Genomic DNA, 23,390 nt, shown 5'->3' with positions numbered 1-23,390 from the left:
TAGCTGTTTTAAGGTCAAAACACAAGCCCACAGGAAGACCAACAGTAAGGTATGTGATATAAAAACAAATATTTCCATAAAATCTTTGCCCTAGCAAAAAGAGAAATTCTTAGTAGGTTCAAGGTGGGAATTTAGGGAATAGTATTTTTTTACAGGAAATACTGGTTAGGCGTTTTATATAGGGGGTTCTGCATTTGTGAAAGGATAATTTGCTCTAAAATATGTGGGCAACCAGCCTAAATTCTCTAATTGAGTAGTTTGCTCATAACCCCAGGCCATTAGGTGAATGTAAACTGTTACAGGCTTAGTAAGAAAATAGTCCCATTAGGATTTTTGTATTTGTATGTGGTTGTGGGTTAGAGTAACTGTTTCCAAAATCATGGATTAATGAAAGGCTCTTTTTTCTGAGTTTGCAAATACCAGCTTTGAAATGCTCAAACTCAGTTTAAGGCAAAGATTCCCCCCACCCCGTTGTTGTTGTTGTTGTTGTTGTGTGTTTACAGTTAAAAAATTTTTACAAGATCAAGTCTCAGCTACAAGTTTCATTGTTAGTTATCTAAAGAAAATGAGAGATACTTAATTGACTGTTAATAAAGGCGAACAGCCATATTTTCTTTGATATTGCCATTCAAAGACGTTGCTCATGTCCTACATTCCCCTCGTTGGTCATGGCCAAGAAACTTGACACACAGAAAATGGGCATGACGTTTCAAAATAAAGACCAGTACAGAAATTCAGGAAATGTGTCCGTGTGTTTCAGTCGGTACTTGTGCTGCATATAAGCTCGTATTTTTGTGAAAGAGAAGACAACTTTATGTGCTGCTTCTTGCAGCCAATATTGGGCTCCTCTCTCCTGATGGATCTCTTCAGCTAAAGTCGATTTTCTCTCCTATTCCCCAAGTCCTGTTATCGTACTATCCTCATGTTACCATGTTATCATCACATTGTTTCTTACAAAACATAGTTTACTGGCTTGTCCCAGAGCAGGGCAAGGAAGGAACCCAAAATAGACTATATGATATTTCTTCAAATCAATAACTGTAAATGCAAAAGAAATTCAGTCACGGGGCGCCTAGGTAGCGCAGTCGTTAAGCGTCTGCCTTCGGCTCAGGGCGTGATCCCGGCGTTGTGGGATCGAGCCCCACACCGGGCTCCTCCGCTGTGAGCCTGCTTCTTCCTCTCCCACTCCCCCTGCTTGTGTTCCCTCTCTCGCTGGCTGTCTCTGTCAAATAAATAAATAAAATATTTAAAAAAAAAAAAGTAATTCAGTCAGAGGAGGAAAATCTCGGACCAAAAATACAAGGTAAATTTAATAGACATATTCAAAGTTAAGATAATTCACACGTCTTTTGCCGGTCTCCATTTCGCCACTGAAATTGGCTCTACTACTAATAAGGTTGCGGGTGCTAATATTATACCAAGTTTTCTTTTAAAATTTGAATTACACAAGCACTTTTCTAGGCAATGAAATAAATAACAAAAATCACAGTTAGAGCCCAACGCCAATCTCTTACGCACCTGGGGCAGTGCTTGGCATTTTCATAGGCTGTTTAACTTTTTACTCTGTCAGGTTTCCTTTTTTCCGTTTTAAAATTTCCTATTTCAAAACATAACAATATGGCAATACCATAAATATATATTTGCCTAAATAAGTTCGTTGAAAAATCAGAATAATGTGATGTGGAAGGAAATATGTTTTTAAAAAAATTTTTTGAAGAAGATACTACAGCAGAATTGTTCTGAAATGACTTGTGAGGAGTGAGAAATTAAAGTCATATACACAGCAGTAGGTGGAAGAAGGGAATTTAAGAGGGCCTTGCTCTGCTGTGAGGGTGTGTCTAAGTTCCAGGCCTTGAAAGAATGTACTGAAGATTTCCAAAATAGTTCAATAGTTTTGACTAGCTTTCTTAAGAACTTTCTATAAGATATAACAAGGAGATTGTATTTATTATCTTCTTTGGATTGAGTTTGAAGCTATAATACTTGAATAACACATTTTGGACAAGTTGAGAGATGAGATTCGCTAAGAGGACTGGCAATAAAGGAAATACAAATTGATCCCGGTAACAACCAAATGCAGAAAAAGAATTTATCTTCGAAATCCTTCCCTTAATTTCTCACTGTCAAAAATAATCATACTACAGAAAGGAAAGGCAGCGATTCATCAGATTCTTTCACATACCTTTTTTAGAAGATTTTTTTCAAGTAATCTCTACTTAAATGTGGGGCTTGAACTTACAGCCCCGAGACTAAGAGTTGCACGCTCTGCGGCCTGAGCCAGCCAGGTGCCCCTCACAGCCCGCATCACCAATATTTTTAATACCAGCATAACTATGAATTGTGTTCAAAGCAAAATGAAGATAGATGCTTTGGTGGAGAACAGTCCCACTTGAAGTGACCGAAAGACACAGTAAAATGTCAATGATAGCTGAGACGTAACAGGGAAAGAAAAGTCCACAGATAAAAGCATAAAATCAGAATCGATCTCCTCTGCCTCAAGAGGATCCTGGATGACCCCTCAGAAGAGATAAAGGTGGAGTTTTGAAGAATAAATGTCCCATCTCTCTTAGTTCCATCTGGCACATACAATACCTCAACATTTTTTAGATGAATGAGAAAGAAAGAAGAAAAGCGTGTTCTGACATAATATCTCTTCTGTGAGAAAGAATATACTCTGTCTAAATATTTGCTCTTCTGAGTTTACTGAAATATGGTTTAAAATAGGATAACAGTTGCAGTTGGGTGAGAGGATTTCATTATAACATTCTCTCTTCGGTAGATGTTTGATATTTTCCATAATCAACATTTAAACAACGAAAAAGTGGACTCCTTAAGTTTTAGAGATTAGCTACATCGGCATTTGCAAAATTCGTATTTAGTAATCAAAACTTGGAGCTCGTTGTGGAATTTCCTCTCCAGGAAAGATTTGTTGGGAGAAGGAATAACAACATGGCATGTGCTGTGCCTAGTGACGATTGAGACAAGAAGGCAGAATGAGGCAGAAAGGGAAGCCACAAGGGAGGGGCAAAGCCGCCCTTTTAAGTGTGGTGGCTATTTTAACATTACAAGACTTGGTTCCTCTGACGCTTCCCCACCTCATTAACCTATGTGTCATTCTGGAGTATTCCGCCATGCTCTGATGATTAGAGACTCACATGCTAACAACACAACATTTTAAATGCAAGCTCTTCCCTGGAGTCGTGGTGAATTAATTTTCAATTAGTTTTCATTAATGAACTTCATTTTTATGGGTCTAATTGCTGTCCCGGCTTCAAGAAATTCAGCAAGCCCTTTGGTGGGGTGGGAGAAGGACAGCTATGAAGTCAGGAATATCCTGGGTCCTTTCCACGAGACCTTACTTCCAATCATTGTCCAAAACAAACAAACAAACAAAATCATGTCTACATTATAAATCAAACATGTACCAAGAGAAGCCATGAATCTTTTCTGGAGTCTTCAGAGGCAAGTTGTATTGCTAGCTGCACCTGGTGTTTATCTTGCACCCCAAAACCAGGCTCAAGAAGAAAAAAGATCAGATGTAAGTAGAAAAAAGGCTCTGGGCGCATCACTCTTAGATTCCTCTCATGGCAAAGGTTTATCCAGATTGTCCAGATCCAAACAACACGAGGCCATAATAGCTGGCAAATAATTACAAATAAATTTAAGACAGAAGGACGAAATACATAGTAAAACCAATGTTCTTGGGTTGCTAATGAAGGACTAGCAGCCTGGGTAACATGCCCACAAACCAAAACCCTCTCAGCTTCTCAGGAAAAGTGTGATGCTCTCGTGCCAAAGGACAATAAGGTTTCTATGCTTCTTCCATTTCCATTTTAAACACCTGCAGCTGAGAGCCGTGAGATACTCACCACCCACAGCCTAAGACTTCGCCTTTATAAAATGTAATAAACATTTTTCTTCCACGTGATTTTTCCGTGAAAAACTAGTTTTGTTGAGAGCTTAATCCTTTGGTGTTCGCTCATGAGGAGGCACATATTTTAAAGTACACTGTGATTTTAGAGCTCTAAAAGGTATTTAATTCCATCTTGTTCTTCTGACTCAAAAATAAATAAAACTTGGAGCGCTTGGCTGTCTCAGTAAAACATGCCACTCTTGATCTTGGGGTTGTGAGTTCAAGCCCCACATTGGGTGTAGAAATTACTTAAAAAATAAAATCTTTAAAAACAAACAAATACACAACGCTTATTTCTTAGTTAATGTTGTTAATTCTTCCCTTCACACAGAAATGATTATTTCAGCTTTCTTTCAGTAGGTATTTATTGAGTGGTGATTTATTCATAATACTGAGATCTTTAAGAACATATCTAAAAAAAAAAAAAAAAAGGCAAAAAACCGGAAGATGGAGTCCTGTTCTGGTGACATTATAAAGTAGTTGAATGACAAAAGAGGAATGCTTGAAACTATGGAACAGTGACAAACAGATAAATAAGTACAAAACAATGCAGTAGAAATTATAAGGGAAAGTGCCCGTGGTATGTAAAATAAAGCAAATTATGATGGCCATGAACCTTAGCTGGTGTTTTATTGTCTTTATTTCCTCTCTTCATCAGAAGCAGTTTCTCTGCTTTTTTTGAAAAAACATCATTTTTTGAAAAAACAAACTCAGATTTCAATTCTTTTTAAATGAGTGGTATCAGGGCCCCTGGCTGGCTCAGTCAGTGGACCATGCGACTCTTGATCTCGGGGTGGTAAGTTTGAGCCCCACGCTGGGTGTAGAGATTACTTAAAAAAAATAAGATAAAATAAAACAAAATCTAAAAAAAATAAAAATAAAAAATAAATGAGTGGTATCTTCTAGACAGAAGCATTTCCTGGCATTCAGTTCTTTGCCCATGGAGACGTATAAAAATAAAATTGGGGATCTTCCCATGATGGTGTAAAGATAATGACTTCCACAAAAGTCAGCAGAAACTAGAAATGTGAAATATTTTACTATGTAAGTGACTTTTAAAGATCTGGAACATCACGGTGCAAATTAGAATCCAATCTGTAAAAACAGAAAAAGAAGGATCGGTAATAAAACTGAATTCGTCCTGTACAGGAACAAAACAAACCCTCAAAAGAAAGAAGCAGCCCATTAGTTAATGTGATGAATTAAGGACAATTTGTCAAAGCATTTGGAAATGTTTCATCTTTTAAGAGATTTATGCGTTTTTAACAAAATATTGCCTAATTCATTGGTGACGAATTTAAAGTCTGGAGTCTGGTGCTGGTGTAGGAGAAAGAGCTCGGACTTCACAGTTCGACAGACCTGAATTAATCCCACTTCTGACGTTTATGAACAGATGCTGGGGCCAGTTTCTTAACTTCTCTGAGCCTCGGTTTCATTATTGGTAAAGTAAAAAAATAATAATGCCTACATTAGAAGGATTTTTGTAAAGTTTAATTGGGATGACTCATATAAAAGGCTTTGCGTGTGGTAAGCACTCAATAAACAGGAACTACTGCTATGATAAAGGCTCAAGTAAACATTTGGAAGCAAGAAAGACTCGAGGAGGATAAAGAGTTGCCTTACAAGTTATCCCAGTGGAGTACATAAAGTATTTTTATTGAAAACCACTAATAAATTTAGATATATAATCAATGAGAATGATGCGACTGCCATTACTTACGCTGCCTGGTGGTCAATTCAAAGCATTGACTGACATGTCCTCAGTTTCCAAATCTCAACTTCTGGCTCAAAACTCAAATATTTAATATTAACTTGCCTTCGTAATTCCACAGAAACACCAGATTATTGAGTTCTACCTTTTGTCCTAAACTCTCCTGAGTTAAAAAATCAACAATAATATACATGTCCTGTGTCTTCCCGTGAATACAACATAAAGTGAATCTATGTGGTTTGATTAGGTCCGTTGGGAAAATAAACTTCCCTGTAGCCAATGCACCTGTTTTGTACGTGGCCTAACATGGGAAATGCAAACTCCCTTAAAAGAACCACTGGGAAACTAGACTCTAAGTACATTTTCCTAAACTCAACATAATAATGCTTTTTCTCACATGATACATGTTTTTCCAAAACACTAAAGGACTTTTTCGGGAGTCTCTCATTTTAGTCATAATATTCTTATAAGGTGGATGATTTTATGACTTTAATCTTTTTTTAGACATAACTGTACCATCATAGCTGGAAGTCAAACAGTATTACCATAAAAAGACAATGAGAAAGAATTGAGTAAAACCGTAATTCTGACTCTGCAAAATACTTTTAAAAATAAGCCATCTTCCCTGGGGTAAAAGAATAGAATGTTCTTGCCCCCCATCTTAGCCTTGTAAAATGTTAATTATTTTGTTTGCATTTTTGAGGAAGAGTAAGACATGTACTACCGAGTTTCAAAAATTTTAAAGCTCAAAAGGATATGCTCCCCTCACTGATCTCCGAATTAAACTTGGAGGCACGACGCAGTTGTGCAGATGGTAAATGTAATATTACAGTGATTTTACCTGATATGACGATAGATGATGGAGAAATAGATCAAATTCACTTCTGACTTAGTAATGTAGTCTATATTATTATATACTGCATTTTATATTATAATATTAGTTAATAATGTAGCATGTGAAATCAGACGTAAATTAAGAAGTAGAACATAAGTTACAGCAAGTCGTTTGTGACTTTGAGTTTTGAAGAAAATACCTAACATAAAAGTCTCTATTGCACTATAAAAAGACCATTAGGAAAAGTTATGAAAACCATTTCACTAAGGGTGCTCTTTATATAAAGCCGAAGGAGAACTGAAGAAAATACCGTAAGCTCCCATCTGGCCAGCCCCAAGCAACCAGAACTCCTTGTCGTCGCAGACGGTGATCACTTGCATTTCTCTTGACCGCCCCACGACGCTGCAAGATCCAAGTGCCTTCGGGAAGCACAAAGCAACACGACTGTCTGATTGGTCTTGATAGTAAAGTCACCTTATTCTATTCTGTTTCCTTGAAATGTATGACCCAGAATGAAAAGTTTTATATGTGTGGCAATTGTTCTGTTACCCAGAATATTAAATTCATCATAATTTTTCACTATCCTTAAATTCTTTAAAAAGAGGAGTTGTCTTTCAATTTAACACAGAAATAAGAGGACGCGGGGCGAGAAGGAAAGATGATCTTTACCTCTCCGGCAGCGTGGTGACTAAGACCTCCGTTCGTCCTCGTTCTTGACTCCATTATTATTAATATTGTCTTAGAGTATACTGAGCCATTTTATCCTTTTGTTGTTGTTGTTGTTGTTCCTAATTAATATAATTACATATTATCAGACATTAAAATGTTTCTTAATAGATTTTGGACTCCAAAAACACAATATCTTAAATGCATATAAAGGTGTTTCAAATGATTAAAGTGCAGCTATGAAGATATTTCTACTTGAAGCAAATGCAAGTAATAGTGCCGAGATATCATAAATGTACATTGAACATTTATGGTACTCAGTTTTATAAGTTAACAATTTAATACCATTTACTGTTTTTTTTTTTTTACATAATTTCTTCGGAGCTAGTTACCTCCATTTTTTTACACCCATTTTAATAATTATGCATTGTACATGGTTTGAATAACCACCTTAAAATGTCTCTCCCTGAATCTAATTTGGAAGGTAAATTATTAACACAGAACACTGTTTTTAGAGGTTCCTACTGAAAATTTAAAAAGTGTTTTATGTAGGCTTTGCTTTGAGTTTTTAAAATGTCTCAAGCATACTATATTGTTCCATTATTAACTATTAAATTTTTTATATTTATATGCATCAACATTAAAATATTTGTTCTGGGGCGCCTGGGTGGCGCAGTCATTAAGCGTCTGCCTTCGGCTCAGGGCGTGATCCTGGTGTTCTGGGATCGAGCCCCACATCAGGCTCCTCTGCTGGGAGCCTGCTCCTTCCTCTCCCACTCCCCCTGCCTGTGTTCCCTCTCTCGCTGGCTGTCTCTCTCTGTCAAATAAATAAATAAAATCATTTTTAAAAAATAAAATAAAATAAATAAATAAATAAATAAAATATTTGTTCTGACAGACAGACACCAAAGAAAACAAGGAAATGCACAATTAAACCAGAAAGGTTCTGTGCATCCGATCCTCAGACACCACAGGGTATGTTAAGAGAGCCATGACAACAGCATTCCGTTGTGGCACAGGGCAGACGGTAGGCTTCCAAAATTAACGGTATTTTGCTGCCGAAAGGTTCGAATCACAGTCTTACTAGTTGCGGGGAAGGGCGTTAGTTGTCCATTTGGGGGTTTGTTTGTTGGTTTTTTGCAGTGGGAGCACTCAAAATATCTTCTGTGTTTTGTTTGATAAGTACTTTTGAGAGTTTATGAAGCATGAATATCTTTTAGATATGTGATTCTGGTTAAGAAAACACTCAGAAATCACATTTCTTTTGTTTTCTTCACAGCTCTCACCTCTGCTCCATGCCTATCCACTCCTCTGTGTTGACTGGGGTAGCCTCTCTGTTCTTTCTCTCAGCCAAGCTGCATTTTTTTAAAAGATGTTTTTTAAATAGCTTAGGGAAGCTATAAACCTGTTTGGTTCTGATATCAGTCGCTCGTGCCTGATCTAATAGGTTGTGAGTTCCCCTTGACCTTTCACACATGCAGCCGTCCCCAATTTTGCTTAAGACCCACAGGGTTAGCTCTGCCTCAGCACACCCTTGACACCCACAATGTCACCAGAGTCACTCTCACTTAACTTCAGCGTTACAAAATATTCAGTTTATGCCCTAGAATGTGTTCACTCTATAAATCAGATTTCAATACGCTTCCAAAATAAGGAATGTGTTTCTAAACCATCAGGAAGAACAAAGAATCTCATCTCAAACTTCGCATAGTCAGGTCACTATGTGGCACTGACTGTTTTCAAAATGAAATGAAGGTTTTTAGAGTCCTAGAAACTCAACCTCGCTGTTCATGTATACACTTTCTAAATATGAATTAGGATACTCTGAGGCTTCGACAAACGGGTGGGGACTCCTCCTCCCAACCTCCAACCACTGCCATCTGGGTCTAACGCATCTATTGGCCGTGTGTTCTACCAGATACCAGATTTCTTTTTGATGGTGTTCTATTGAGATTTCTGGAAGAGATGGCAGTAATACTTGGCTCTATGCCTCTGACTTACCCCCAGGGAGGTCAAAGGGGAGTACATATTTTGAGGTCAATTACTCTGTCTCTCTGGTTTAGAGGGACCCTCGTTATGCAATCTTCAAGGCGCAAGAGGTAAAAGAGTTTTCCTGCACGCAAAATCGCTGACACCACACAGTGAGGGATTCCAGCCCTGCTGAACTCCTTCCTCACACGGTGTAACAAGACAGAGCACAGACACGAGGTCACCAGGCAGAGGATAGCTGGAGTGTTGTTAGTTGCGTTTAGCTGACTTTCTCCTCTTGGAGCCAGGCGAAGACTCAGTCATAGCACATTTAAGAACACGGGCACTGGGTTTAGGTAGTCTGGGTTCAAACTGCACACATTGCTAGCAGTATGATTTTGAGCCAGTTAAGTAAGCTTAACTTTCTCCTCTATAAACTAGAGTTAATGACTGCATCCACTTCATAGAGCTCCCATGTCATAATGCGTGTAAAGGGCCGAGCGTGTGGTGAGAACCAAGTAAGTGCTGGCTGTTATTATTTCATTCATTCACTTACCAAACACTGAACACCCATTGCAAAGCATTTTATGGATGGAGAACTGGGGCGCAAAAGTCTTGGGCAGTTATTCAAAGTTATTGTCGAAATAACAGTGGGACACAGATTGTCCTAATGTCCGTTTTTATCTCACCAAGCTAAGCTGGTTCTCTTAATGGGATATTAAAAACCCAGCCTAGTTTTGGGAAAAAGCCAGGAGCTTCTCTAAAAATGAAAGATTTTAATGCAAAGCTAATTTCTTTTTTTTTTAATAAGTTTCTTTTTTTCTTTTTTTTAAGATTTTATTTATTTATTTGACAGAGAGAGAGAGACAGCCAGTGGGAGAGGGAACACAAGTAGGGGGAGTGGGAGAGGAAGAAGCAGTCTCCCAGGGGAGCAGGGAGCCCCATGCAAGCCTCGATCCCAGAACCCCGGGATGACACCCTGAGCCGAAGGCAGACGCTTAACGACTGAGCCACCCAGGCGACCCTGCAAAGCTAATTTCTTATTTTGGTTTTGCACAGGGTGTAATGATTTCAAACATTACAGAGTTTTCATGAGCAGAACAAAATAAGACAGAGATATGAAGGTGACCCATTAAAAAATGCCAACAGATCCTTTGGCCATACAAAAATCCATCTCACTGTTTTACCTGTGTCTTGCACATTCTAGAAAATATGCCTTATTATAAAGACCCGAGATTTTTATTTCCTTAATTGTATATATTGTCTTTATTTCTTCATATAATGAGATGCTTATACATTTTAAGCAGTACTATTTATAATGTAGGAAATAATCAATAAGAATCTTGCCATTTGCAAAGACGTGGATGGAACTAGAGGGTATTATGCTAAGCGAAATAAGTCAATCAGAGAAAGACGATAATCATATGATCTCACTGATATGTGGAATTTAAGAAACAAAACAGAGGATCAGAGGGAAAGAGAGGAAAAATAAAAGATGAAACCAGAGAGGAAGACAAACCGTAAGAGACTCTTAATCATAGGAAACAGACAGGGTTGCTGGAGGGGAGAAAACTTCATGGTCCCTGCCGTCACCTGGCTTAGACTCTAGGAGGAGCCAGGCCTTCAACAAATAATCACACAAATAAGTGTATAATTTAAAGGTGATGAGTGTTATGAAAGAAAATTGTAGGGTACCCTGAGCTAGAACAGGAAGACTCTAATTTCGTTTGGGAGATCAGGGAAAGCCTTTCTGCTAGCGGCAGCCATCTCTCTACCCGGACAAAAGCCAGCCTGAAAATAAAGCCAATAAACAAGAGAGGCAAGAACCAGGATAATCACAGTGAAATGACGCCCTGGTGGGATTATCAATTAAGGGCTAAACCATCCAATTTGGGTTTTTTGTTAATGGCTATCCAAAGCATTCTGCTACAGGCAAAGAGGATTCTTGGCAGAGAAAGCAGCCTACGTGAAAACCCTAATGCTGGAAAGATCGTGATACAATGTTAGATACTTCTTATGTCTAACATAGATCCATTCCTTTGCCCAAGGACACAAATCTATGCTTACACTGTTCTCTCTGCCTCTGGTGCTTTTCACACCTACAATCTGCCTATCAAATCCTACCCATCCTTCAAAGTTATGTTCAAGTACATCGTCCTTCTCCACTAAGTCTCTAAGCATTTTTACTCATAATGATACCCTTTCTTCTTACTGATCCTACTAGCCAACTTTTTTCCAGCATCAACTTCAGCATCTGCTGCACTGCTTCCCCTCCCCCTCCCACCTGTTCTCCAATGCACTCGTGCATCTGCGTGCCTTTGCCCAGCGTATTTCATACTTCCTTGACCTAGAATGAACTTCCTTTCACACCATCTACTGAAATCCTACATATACTTCAGACATCTATAATGCCACCTCTGTTGGAAAGCTTTCTCCAATCCCCTCATAGAACATAAGCATTATCTATTTCTCCCACTAGGTTGTCCTTCCTTGAAGACAAGGACCATCTTTTATTAACTTTGTGTGCCAAATGCATTGCTATAACAGAGTAGACACGAGAGACAAACTTTTATTGAATGAATAAGTGGCCGAACGGATGGATGGATCGATGGATGGATGGGTGAAGAGATGGAAAGATTCGTCCGAATATATAGAAGTTCTTAGAAAAAGGAACCATATCTAATTTTTAATCCCCTTAGTACATAGAATACACATGCAGAAACTAAATATAAGTATTTATTGAAGAAAAAAATGAGATGATAGAATTTAAAATAATCAGAAGTATGGGAATTTAAGCAAATCTGTTTGCTGTCTCCTTTCTTTTTTCTTTCTTTTCATTTCTTCTCTTCTCTTTTTTAGTTTTGTTTAACTAGAAGCTGTAGAATGTCATTTAGCCACATTTCCTTTAATGCCAAGAGTTTTAAGCACATTCTTTGCTTATGACATAAATCATCAGAGCCATTATTGAAGTCACTGACGTACAAGGATAGGGAGCTAATAGAAAACAGAAGTGTTGTTCATGTGGTTAAGCACTAAATTTTGGTGAATTGCATTTAAATAGCAAAGAGCCTCAGTTGTAAATACTAGACTGAAAGGACTGAAGACCCATGTTTTACTTCCTTCAGTGAAATGCTCTTTTGAATTGGCAAATAGAATTTCACAGTGAGAATGTCTTTCAGTGGATCAAATTGAAAACTTAACAGCTTTGTCATTTTCTTCAAAGTAAGTGCCTCATACAGCCACTCTGGAAAACAGTGTGGAGGTCCCTTAAAAAGTTAAAAATTGAGCTACCCTATGATCCAGCCATTGCACTACTGGGTAGTGATACAGACGTAGTGAAGAGAAGGGCCATATGCACCCCAATGTTCATAGCAGCAATGTCCACAATAGCTAAATCGTGGAAGGAACCGAGATGCCCTTCAACAGATGACTGGATTAAGAAGATGTGGTCCATATATACAATGGAATATTACTCAGCCATCAGAAAGAACGAGTTCTCAACATTTGCTACAACATGGACGGCACTGGAGGAGATAATGCTAAGTGAAATAAGTCAAGCAGAGAAAGACAATTATCATATGGTTTCCCTCATCTATGGAACATAAGAACTAGGAAGATCGGTAGGAGAAGAAAGGGATAAAGAAGGGGATGTAATCAGAAGGGGGAATGAAGCATGAGAGACTATGGACTCTGAGAAACAAACTGAGGGCCTCAGAGGGGTGGGGGTGGGGGAATGGGAGAGGCTGGTGATGGGTATTAAGGAGGGCACGTGTTGCATGGTGCACTGGGTGTTATACGCAACTAATGAATCATCGAACTTTACATCAGAAACCAGGGATGTACTGTATGGTGACTAACATAATATAATAACAAAATATTATTATAAAAATAAATAAATAAAGAATACTCAAATGTAAACTGTACTAGAAATAACTCTATATGCCCAATTCTCACTGTGAATATGGAGGACAAATCACTCAAATAATAAATTTGAAGTGTTTTAAGTTGTAAAAAAAAATAAAAAAATAAAAAAATAAAGTAAGTACCTCAAATTTTCAAGTTAGGTAAAGGTTTTTGGTACCATTCATACAGTATTTGGTGGGAATATAATTGATACAGATTTTTTGAATGACAATTTGATACTATCAAAACATAAAATATGCATAAACTTTGACCCACTGAATCTTCTAGGATCCCATATCAAATAAAAAATTCACACTAGAACAGAAAGAAATACTTCTGAATGTTTGAAAACTTTCATAAGACAAAGAGTACCGGCATATCTCATTTTATTATGCTTTGCTTTATTGCACTTAGCAGATAATGTGTTTTTTACAAATTGAAGGTTAGTGGCAACCCTGTATTGCACAAGTCTATCAGGGCCATTTTTCCAACAGCATTTGCTCACTTTGTGTCTCTGTGTTCCATTTTGGTAATTCTCACAATATTTTAAACTTTCTCATTATTATTATATTTATTATAGTGACCTGTGATCAGGGATCCTTGATGTTACTATTGCAATTGCTTTGGGATGCCACAAACCGCATCCATAAAAGACAACAAACCAAATTAATAAATGTCTTGTGTATTCAACTGCTCCACCGGCCAACCACTCCCCACTCTCTCTCCCTCTCCTCAGGCCTTCCTATTTCCTGGACACAACAATATTGAAATTAGGCCAATTAATAACCCTACCGTGGCTTCTAAGCGGTCAAGTCAAAAGAAAGGTCACACATCTCTCACTTTAAATCAAAAGCCAGAAATGATTAAGCTCAGTGAGGAAGGCATGTCCAAAAGCTGAGATAGGCTGAAAGCCTCTTGTACCAGTTAGACAAGCTGTGAATGCAAAGGAAAAGTTGTTGAAGGAAATTAAAAGTGTTACTGCAGTGAACACACGAATGATAAAGTGAAACAGCCTTATTGCTGATATGGAGAAAGTCTGAGTGGTCGGGACAGATCAAACCAGCCACAACGTTCCCTTGAGCCAAAGCCTGATCCAGAGCAAGGCCCTAACCTTCTTCAATTCTCTGAAGGCTGAGAGAGGTGAGGAAACTGCAGAAGAAAAGTTGGACGCTAGCAGAGTTGGTTCCTGATGTTTAAGGAAAGAAGCCATGTCCACAGCATAAAAGTGCAAGGGGAAGCAGCAAGTGCTGACGTAGAAGCCGCAGCGAGTTCTCCAGAAGGATCTAGACAGGATCATTCATGAAGGTGGCTGCTCTAACCAGCAGATGTTCAGTGTAGACGAAACAGCCTTAGGTTGGAAGAAGATGCCATCTAAGACTTGCATAGCTAACGAGGAGAAGTCAACACCTGGCTTCAAAGCTTCAAAGGACAGGCTGACTCTTGTTAGAGGCTAATGCAGCCGGTGACTCTAAGTTGAAGCCAAGGCTCATTTACCATTCTGACAATCCTGGGGCTTTTAGGAATTGTGCTCAATCTACTCTGCTGTGCTCTAATGGAACAACAAAGCCTGTAGATGATAGCACATCTGTTTAACAACATGGTTTACTGATTATTTTAAGCCCACTGTTAAGACCTACTGCTCAGAGAAAAGGCTCCTTTCAAAATATGACTGCACACTGGCAATGCACCTGGTCACCCAGGAGCTCTGGTGGAGCTGCACAGCGAGATCGATGTTGTTTTCATGCCTGCGAACACAGCATCCATTCTGCAGCCCATGGGTCAAGCAGTAATTTTGACTTTCAAGTCTTATTATTTAAGAAATACATTTCATAGGTTACAGCTGCCATAGATAGGGATTCCTCTGATGAATCTGGGCAAAGTAAATTGAAAACCTTCTGGAAAGGGTTCATTATTCTGGATGCCATTAAGAACATTTGTGATTCATGGGAAGAGGCCAAAATATCAATATTAACAGGAGTTTGGGAGAAGTAATTCCAACCCTCATGAATGACTTCAAAGGGTTCAAGATGTCAGTAGAAGTAACTGCAGATGTGGTAGAAATAATAAGAAAACTAGAATTAGAAGTGGAGCCTGGGGGACCCTTGGGTGGCTTAGTTTGTTAAGCACCTGCCTTTGTCATGATCCCAGGGTCCTGGGATCGAGTCCCGAGTGATGCTCCCTGCTCAGCTGGGAGTCTGCTTCTCCCTCTCCCTCTCCCCTCCCCCATGCTCGTGCTCTCTCTCTCTCTCTCTCTCTCTCTCTCTCTCAAATAAATAAATAAAATCTTTAAAAAAAAAAAGAAGTGGAGCCTGGGGGCACCTGACTGACTCAGTCAGTAGAGCATGTGACTCTTAATCTCAGGGTTGTAAGTTCAGAAGTGGAGCCTGGGGGCACCTGACTGACTCAGTCAGTAGAGCATGTGACTCTTAATCTCAGGGTTGTAAGTTCAAATCCCACATTGAGTGTAGAGATTACTTAAAAACAAAATCTTAAAAAGAAGAAGTGGAGCCTGAAGACGTGACTGAGTTGCTACATCTCATGATAAAACTTGAACAGATGAGGAGCTGCTTCTTACAGATGAGCGAAGAAAGTGGTTTCTTGAGATGGAAGCTACTTCTGCTAAAGATGCTGTGAAGATGGTTGAAATGACAACAAAGGATTTAGAACATGACCTCAACTTAGTTGATAAAGCAGCAGCAGCATTTGAGAGGATTGACGCAAATTTTGAAAGAAATTCTACTGGAGGCAGAAGCTGTCAAACAGCATGGCATACTACAGAGAAATCATTCATGAAAGGAAGTGTCAATCAATGGAGTCAATTTCATTGTTGTCTTATTTTAAGTACTGTCACAGCCACCCCAGCCTTCAGCAGCCACCATCCTGATCCGTCAGCAGCCATCGACATTGAGACCAGACTACTCCACCTGCAAAAAGATTACAATTCACTGAAAGTTCAGATGACAGTATTTTTTTAAAGATTTATTTATTTTTATGAGGCAGGGGTTGGGGGCAGGGAGCAGAGGGTGGGGAAGGGAGAGAGAGAAGCAGACTCCCCACTGAGTGTGGAACTGGACTCAGGGCTCAATCTCACAGCCCTGAGATCATGACCTGAGCTGAAATGAAGAGTCAGATGCTTGACTGACTGAGCCACCCAGGCGCTCCAACATTTAGTATTTTTAAGCAATAAAATATTTTTGATTGGGACACCTGGGTGGCTTAGTTGGTTAAGCGTCTGACTCTTCATTTCAGCTCAGGTCACAATCTCAGAGTCGTGAGATTGAGCCTGGAGTCCGGCTCCACACTCACAGGGGAGTCTGCTTCTCTCTCCCCCCCCACCGTTTCTCCCCCCCTCCCCTCCCCCCCCCATGTCTGGTGCTCTCGCGCGCTCTCTCTCTCTCTCTCTCTTTCAAATAAATAAATAAATAAATAAATAAATAAATAAATAAATAAATAAAATCTTTTTAAAAATAAAAAATATTTTGTTAAGGTACGTACATTATTTTTTAGACCTATGGTATTGCATACTTAATAGACTACAGTATAGTGTAAAGATAACATTTATATACATTGGGAAACCAAAAAATTCATTTGACTTTATTGCAATATTCTTTCTATGGCTATGATCTGGAACCGAACCCACAATATCTGTGAGGTATGCCTGTATCACCTAGAGTTCCACTTCTGCTTAGGATCTAGAAAGTTTTGAGAGAACATTGTTCTCATCCAAAGAACAAGAAAGCCAGATAATCTACAAAATCATAATTTTTCTTGAATCCATTAGAGACCTGAATACATAAGGCAACTAAATGATATAAATTCCAAAGAGTGACAAACCCCTCCAAGAAAAAAGGGAACACATGAATTGCTTGTATTACAGCATTCAAGCAAGGACCGGCCACCATGAAGGTAGGTAAGAAGAAAACAGCTAAACTTTTAACAAATTCTTAAAGGCTAATGTCGGCTATGATATCGGTTTAAGAAAACATGGGAATCACAGACTTCTACAAGGGACATTGCACTTACTCCTGAGCTGTTAACCATAAGATGATCACAAGAAACATTAGAGGAAGAGGGAGGGATAAGAGAGAGTCCCCTCTGGGGGCTCAGGCATGCAGTATTGATCAGCTGCCCCCGGGGGAGGGGTATGAACCACAGCCCACCTCCCCCAAACCTTCTCTCATAGGAAGCAAAAGCCGTGAGCCGCTCAGGGACAGGAGAGTAGCAAAGCCTCCCATTTAGGGACCCAGGCAAAGATCCATTGCTTCTGCTACGGAAAGGGTACAAACAAAAGCCGCTTGCCCAAGGGGAGAGTCAGGAGAAGCTACGGGGCCTGCAGTCCTGCTGTAATACAAAGCAGGGGTCCTGGTCAGAGAGGGAAGAAATAGGACCCTTTCATCTGCTTGAGACTCAGTCCAGATGTCCTTGACATGCATTCATAACTTGCATACTTTTTAAAGAATTAACTTACTTAAGTCACTAAAATTATCTCTTCCATTAAGGGTCATTTTTCTCTACATGAAGGAATCAGATAGTGGTGGAAAATTTTGCAAATAGTCAGAAACAGCTGGTGAGTGATCCCCCAAACCAAGCTTGAAAGGATATATTCTCTTCATTTTCAAAGAGGACCTTAGCGGATCACTAAAACCAGCGGTGATTATGTTTTTGAGGCCGAGAGGAATAATGGCTAATAAGAGCCCTTTCTAAAAGAAGGGCAGCTTTGCGGCAGGCAGCTTGATGTAGGGAAAACGAGCTTTGGTAACTCCCGGGCCTCTAGCTGTGGGACCATGCAGGAATGTGCACCTCGCTTTCCTCATTTCCAAAACAGGAGGGAAGGGAAAATGATGCTGATCCTTCCGGTTGCCCATGAAAATCAAACTCAGCATGAAAACAGCTGGTCCTTTGCTTGGCCGACGAAAGACACACGCTACAACGTTCAGGGCCCTCTCTCCTCACCCTACCACCCCTCTTTGCTGCATATTTTGTTTTATGAATCTGCCCCTGGTTGCAGATCTTGTTCCTATATACCACTCCTGGACTAAGCTATAGATCAAAAAACCGTATTCCTTGCTCCCTTGCACCTGGCTGACCTGTGAACTGCTCCATTTCTTATCTTTTTGCCCTTCCGCCTCAATGCTCCAAGACACTGTCTTAGCCTTGCTTCAGCTCTCGTCGTGACTGTGTGTGTGTTTACTGACGCTATTTTTTAATCTTATTATAATAATTACCATTAAGCTGAAGTCATTTCTCTGTCCCAGTGAATAAATGACACATGGGAATATTTCTAGGCAACAAATTGTTCTGTATTTAGACATTTTCTACATCCCAATTCTTGATCAATTCATCTTCCTTCTTAAAACAATACTGTCTTCAAGCTAGAAGAGAAGTTGGAGGACCACAGCTCATCCTCCAAGAGAGGACAGTCACCCAGCTAGTGGCAGAGCCAAGCTTGAAACCCAGGCCTCTTTCCTCACCCTGTCAATATAAAGCAGATCAGCTGCGTAGAATTGTTTTTAAAGATCGTATTTATTTATTTATTTTTGAGAGAGAAAGAGAGAGAGAACAAGCAGGGGGAGGGGCAGAGGGAGAGAGGCAAGCAGACTCCCCGCTGAGCAGGGAGACTGATGCGGGGCTCCATCCCAGGACCCCGGAATCATGACCTGAGCCAAAGGCAGATGCTTAACAACTGAGCCACCCAGGCGCCCCTCAGCTATGTAGATTTTAAAAATCAAGTAACTGTGCTCATCTCTATATCATAATTAAAGATCTCTAAAATATAAGACAATGCCATAGTGAAGGCTTTTTTTTTTTTATTTTTAGTAGACTCCATGCCCAGCGTGGAACCCAACGTGGGGCTTAAACTCACGACCCTGAGATCAAGATGTGAGCTGAGATCAAGAGTTGGACTCTTAACCAACCGGGCCACCCAGGCGCCCTGTCATAGTGAAGGCTTTTATGGGGAAATCCCTTCAAGACCTCAGGAGAAAGGAAGTTATTTGAATCCAAAGTTGTAACAGCAGCCACTATTATTATTACTGTTATTCGAACAATTGGATTGTTTTAGTTAATTTTATTTTTCTTATTTTTTTAAAGATTTATTTATTTAGGGACGCCTGTGTGGCTCAGTCGGTGAAGTGCCTGCCTTCGGCTCAGGTCATAATCGCAGGGTCCTGAGATCGAGTTCCTCATTGGACTCCTTACTCAGCGGGGAGCCTACTTCTCCCCCTGCCGGCCATTCCCCCTGCTTGTGCTCTCTCTCTCTCTTTCTCTCTGATGAAAGAATGAATAAATTCTTGTAAAAAAAATGTATTTATGGGGCGCCTGGGTGGCTCAGTTGGTTAAGCGACTGCCTTCCGCTCAGGTCATGATCCTGGAGTCCCAGGATTGAGTCCCGCATCGGGCTCCCTGCTCAGCAGGGAGTCTGCTTTTCCCTCTGACCCTTCCCCCCTCATGCTCTCTCTCTCTCAAATAAATAAATAAAATCTTTTTTAAAAAAATTATTTGTTTATTTTGAGAGAAAATGTGCATGCACATGAGCAGGAGTAGGGGCAGAGGGAGAGGGAGAGAGAATCGCCAGCAGACTCCCTGCTGAGCACGGAGCCGATGCAGGGCTCTGTCTCAAGACCCTGAGATCACGACCTGAGGGAAAATCAAGAGTCAGTTGCCCAACCGACTGAGCCACCCAGGAGTCCCTTGTTTTAGTTAATTTTAATATTGTACTCTGGTAGATTAAAGACAGCCACAAATTTTTTGCTACCCCTAGAGTCTGGGCTGACCTCAGTACCCTGCATGACCTATAAAATACAGCAGAAGGGAGGTCGTGGGACTTCTGAAGTTAAGCATAAGGAGCCTTGCAGCTATGCCTGGAGGTCTTGGAAGCCCCTCTCTGAGCACCATGAACTGTTATGTAAAAGGCCCAAATATACAACTTAACAACAACAAAATAACCCAACTCAAAAACGGGCAAAGGACTTGAATAAACATTTCTCCAAATAAAACATACAAATGTCCGATAAGCATCAAAAGAAGCTCGGTATCCCCCGTCATTAGGAAAATACATATCAAAGCCATAGTAACAGACCGCTTCACGCCCATTAGGATGGTTATTATTTTAAAAAACAGAAAACAAATACGTAGGTGAAACTGTGTAGGAATTGGAACACTCATGCGTTGCTGATAGGAGCATAAAACTGGGGCAGCTGCTGTGGGAAACAGTCTGGTGGATCCTCAAAAGGCGAAATAAAGAATGACCCTACGATCCAGTAATTCTACTCCTAGGTATACACCCAAAGGAATTGAAAGCAGGGACTTGAAGAGATATGTGTATACTCATACTCACTGCAGCGTTATTCAAAACAGCCAAAAGGTGGGAACAACCCAAGTGTCCCCCAACGGATGAAGGCAGAAACAAAATGTGGCACGTGTACAATGGACATTATTCAGCCTTAAACAGGAATGAGATTCCGACACATGCTTAAACATAGATGAACCCTAAAGACAGTACGCTAAGCCAGACACAAATACGACGTATCTAGAATAGGCAGATTCCTAGAGGCAGATTCCTAGAGACAGAAAGTAGATTAGAGGTTACCACAGGCTGGGGAGGAGGGGGAAAGGGAAGTTATCCCTTAGTGGGTACAGGGTTTCCGCTTGGGACAACGAAAAAATTTTGGAACTAGACAGATAATCGTATTACACTGAGAATTGACTTCACGCCACTGAACTGAAACGTGAAAATGGTTTAAATGGTAAATTGAATGTTATGTACATTTTACCACAAGAAAAAAATGGCAACCTATGCCATATATTAAAAAAGAAAAGAAGGAGGAAGAGAAGAAGGAGAAGAAAAAGAAGGTTGTCCTAGTCCTAATACCTTGAGACCGTCACCGGAGAGGCCACGTGTAGGTGCTCTCGTTGGCAAACTGAGATGATCCTGACCTTCCGAGCATCCTGCAGGAGCCAAACACGTGAGCGAAGCTGTCTCAGGCCCCCCAGAGCAGCCCCACCTGCAGCTGATCACCTCTGAGTGACGTCAGGCAGGGTCCCTGGGAGCTGGGGAATGACCCATCTGAGAGCTGTTCCTTAAAGTAGAGACAGGTTTTAGGCTCCCAGGTTTGAGAATAATCTGTCACACAGCAATAGATAATCAGCTTAAAATAATCCCTCTACTGTCTGTAAGTGGGTTGAGCTGATAGTTCCTAAGTGGGAAATAGGAGAGTGGTATCAGTAAAAACACAACCCAGTCAAGTTTTAGGAGGTTTGGACAACTATTTGGTGGTGGTCCAACATGGGTCCCTCTCACCTAGGGCAGACGGAACAACAATCCGTCTTACACATTGTATCCTATGTTGCTAGTAAACATCTTCTACAGACAAACGCCAATTCGGTTATAAATTTAAAAGTTTTCATGGTCGCCTGGGTGGCTCAGTTGGTTAAGCATCTGCCTTTGGCTCAGGTCATGTCTCACATCAGGCTCCTTGCTCAGCAGGGAGCCTGCTTCTCCCTCTGCCTGCCACCTCCCCTGCTTGTGTTCTCTCTCTCTCTCTCTCTCTGACAAATAAATAAATAAAGTCTTTAAAAAATAAAATAAATTAAAAAGTTTTCAGACTGCATTTGGTTTTCATTCAAAATGACATTACTTTTACTAAGACCCACAAGAGGAATTGAATGTCATAAAAAGATTACTCCCTTTACTAAAATGACAATGAGGAAAGTGAGAGTTTTTCCACACAAAAATATTACTATTTGGTGATATTTCAGAATTGTGAAAGCTGGTTTCAATCTTTGGTCCTATAAAAGGAAGGTTAGTAGGCTTCCCTGTGCCTGTGAACCACGAGCTGCTCCCCGATGTCCCAGTGAAGAGGAGTGTCTCTCTTTGAGGCAAATATGAATATACTACTCGTATATGAGGAACAGTGTGTTATAATGGAGGTCAGGAGGCCTGAGTTCTTTATTCACTTCTACCCACCATGTAGTGTGGACAGGACACACGACCTCTCTGGAAATCAGTTCCCTTATCCATAAAAAGGGAATATTTCGGTTGTTCACCAGAATTAGCAGCCTAAGATATGATCCTCAAAATCTCAATGGCCAGGCTGCGCACCAGGCCAATTACATCAGTATCTTTTTGTGTACGACTCAGTCCTCAGGACTTTTTTTAAACTTGTAATACTTTCCAATACAAAGTCAAGGTTGGAAACCACTAAGATGGAGGAATGAAGCATAAGAAATTTTTTAAAAGTCCATCTAGCTATAAAAGTTGTATAACCTAGCTGTTCTATCAGCACACTGAAAGAAGTCAACTGAAGGAAGTCAGCCTTCTTTTCTTTTCTTTTTAAAGATTTTATCTATAAGTAATCTCTATACCCAAGGTGGGGTTCGCACTCACAACCCTGAGATCAAGAGCCGCAGCCAGCCAGCTGCCCCGGCAGTCTTCTTTTCATGGCTAGTGCAGCGTGCCTTTGGTCCCACGAAGCATCTGTAGTGTGGAGCAGCTGCAAAGCGCTGGACACTGGATAAACTGACCACTGTGTTTGCTCCTTGCCCGTCTGCCAGTCCTCACAAGCTGAGAGAATGTCTCCCTCTTGTCATTTTCCTGACGAACAGATTGAAGTATGCCGTAACAGAAGACGAAATGAAGATCTGCATCCAGTGGTTCATTAAGATTGATGGCAAGGTCCAAACTGATACAACCTACCCTACAGGTTTATGGATCTTGTCAGCACGGACAAGACTGTAGAGAATTTCCATCTAATCTATGACACCAATGGTGGCCAAGTACAAGTTGTGCAAAGTGAGAAAGATCTTTGTGAGAACAAGAGGAATCTCTCATCAGGTGACCCGTGATTCTCACACCATCCACTACGCTGGTTCCCTCATCAAAGGGAACAACACCGTTCAGATTTGGAGACTGGCAAGCTTACCAACTGCATCAGGTTTGACACTGGGAACCTGTGTATGTGACTGGAGGTGCTAACCTAGGAAGAATCGGTGTGACCACCAATAAAGAGAGACGCCCTGGTTCTTTTGATGTGGTTCACGTGAAAGATGTCAATGGCAACAGCTTTGCCACCCAATTCCCCAACATTTTTGTTATTGGCAGAGGCAACAAAACATAGATTTCTCTTCCCCAAGGAAAAGCGTATCCACCTCACCATTGCTGAAGAGAGAGACTGGTAGCCAAACACAGCAGTGGGTGAAATGATTTCTAGGTGACATGAATGGAAGAGTCTTGGTATTTAATTAAAGATAATAGAGCAAAATAAGTATTGTATAAACTGATACCCAAAAATGTTATCATTCCATTAATAAATATTTATTACCTGTTATGTTCCAGGCATTCTGCTTGACAGTACAGATACCAAGAGGAGTTTAGCATTCTAGATATTGGGTGAGTT

The 23,390-nt window shown here is 40.3% G+C and overlaps 1 pseudogene; it reads left to right on the top strand.

Moving 5' to 3' along the window:
* LOC103659903 overlaps positions 1 to 23,172 on the top strand; it is a 50,711-nt pseudogene extending 27,539 nt beyond the window's left edge.
* Positions 23,173 to 23,390: the final 218 nt, after the last annotated feature.

Source organism: Ursus maritimus, unplaced genomic scaffold (assembly GCF_017311325.1).
Source record: "Ursus maritimus isolate PB19 unplaced genomic scaffold, ASM1731132v1 scaffold_1, whole genome shotgun sequence".
NCBI classification, from domain to species: domain Eukaryota; kingdom Metazoa; phylum Chordata; class Mammalia; order Carnivora; family Ursidae; genus Ursus; species Ursus maritimus.
Note: the sequence above shows the minus strand (reverse complement) of the source record. Positions and strands in the feature narration are given on the sequence as shown.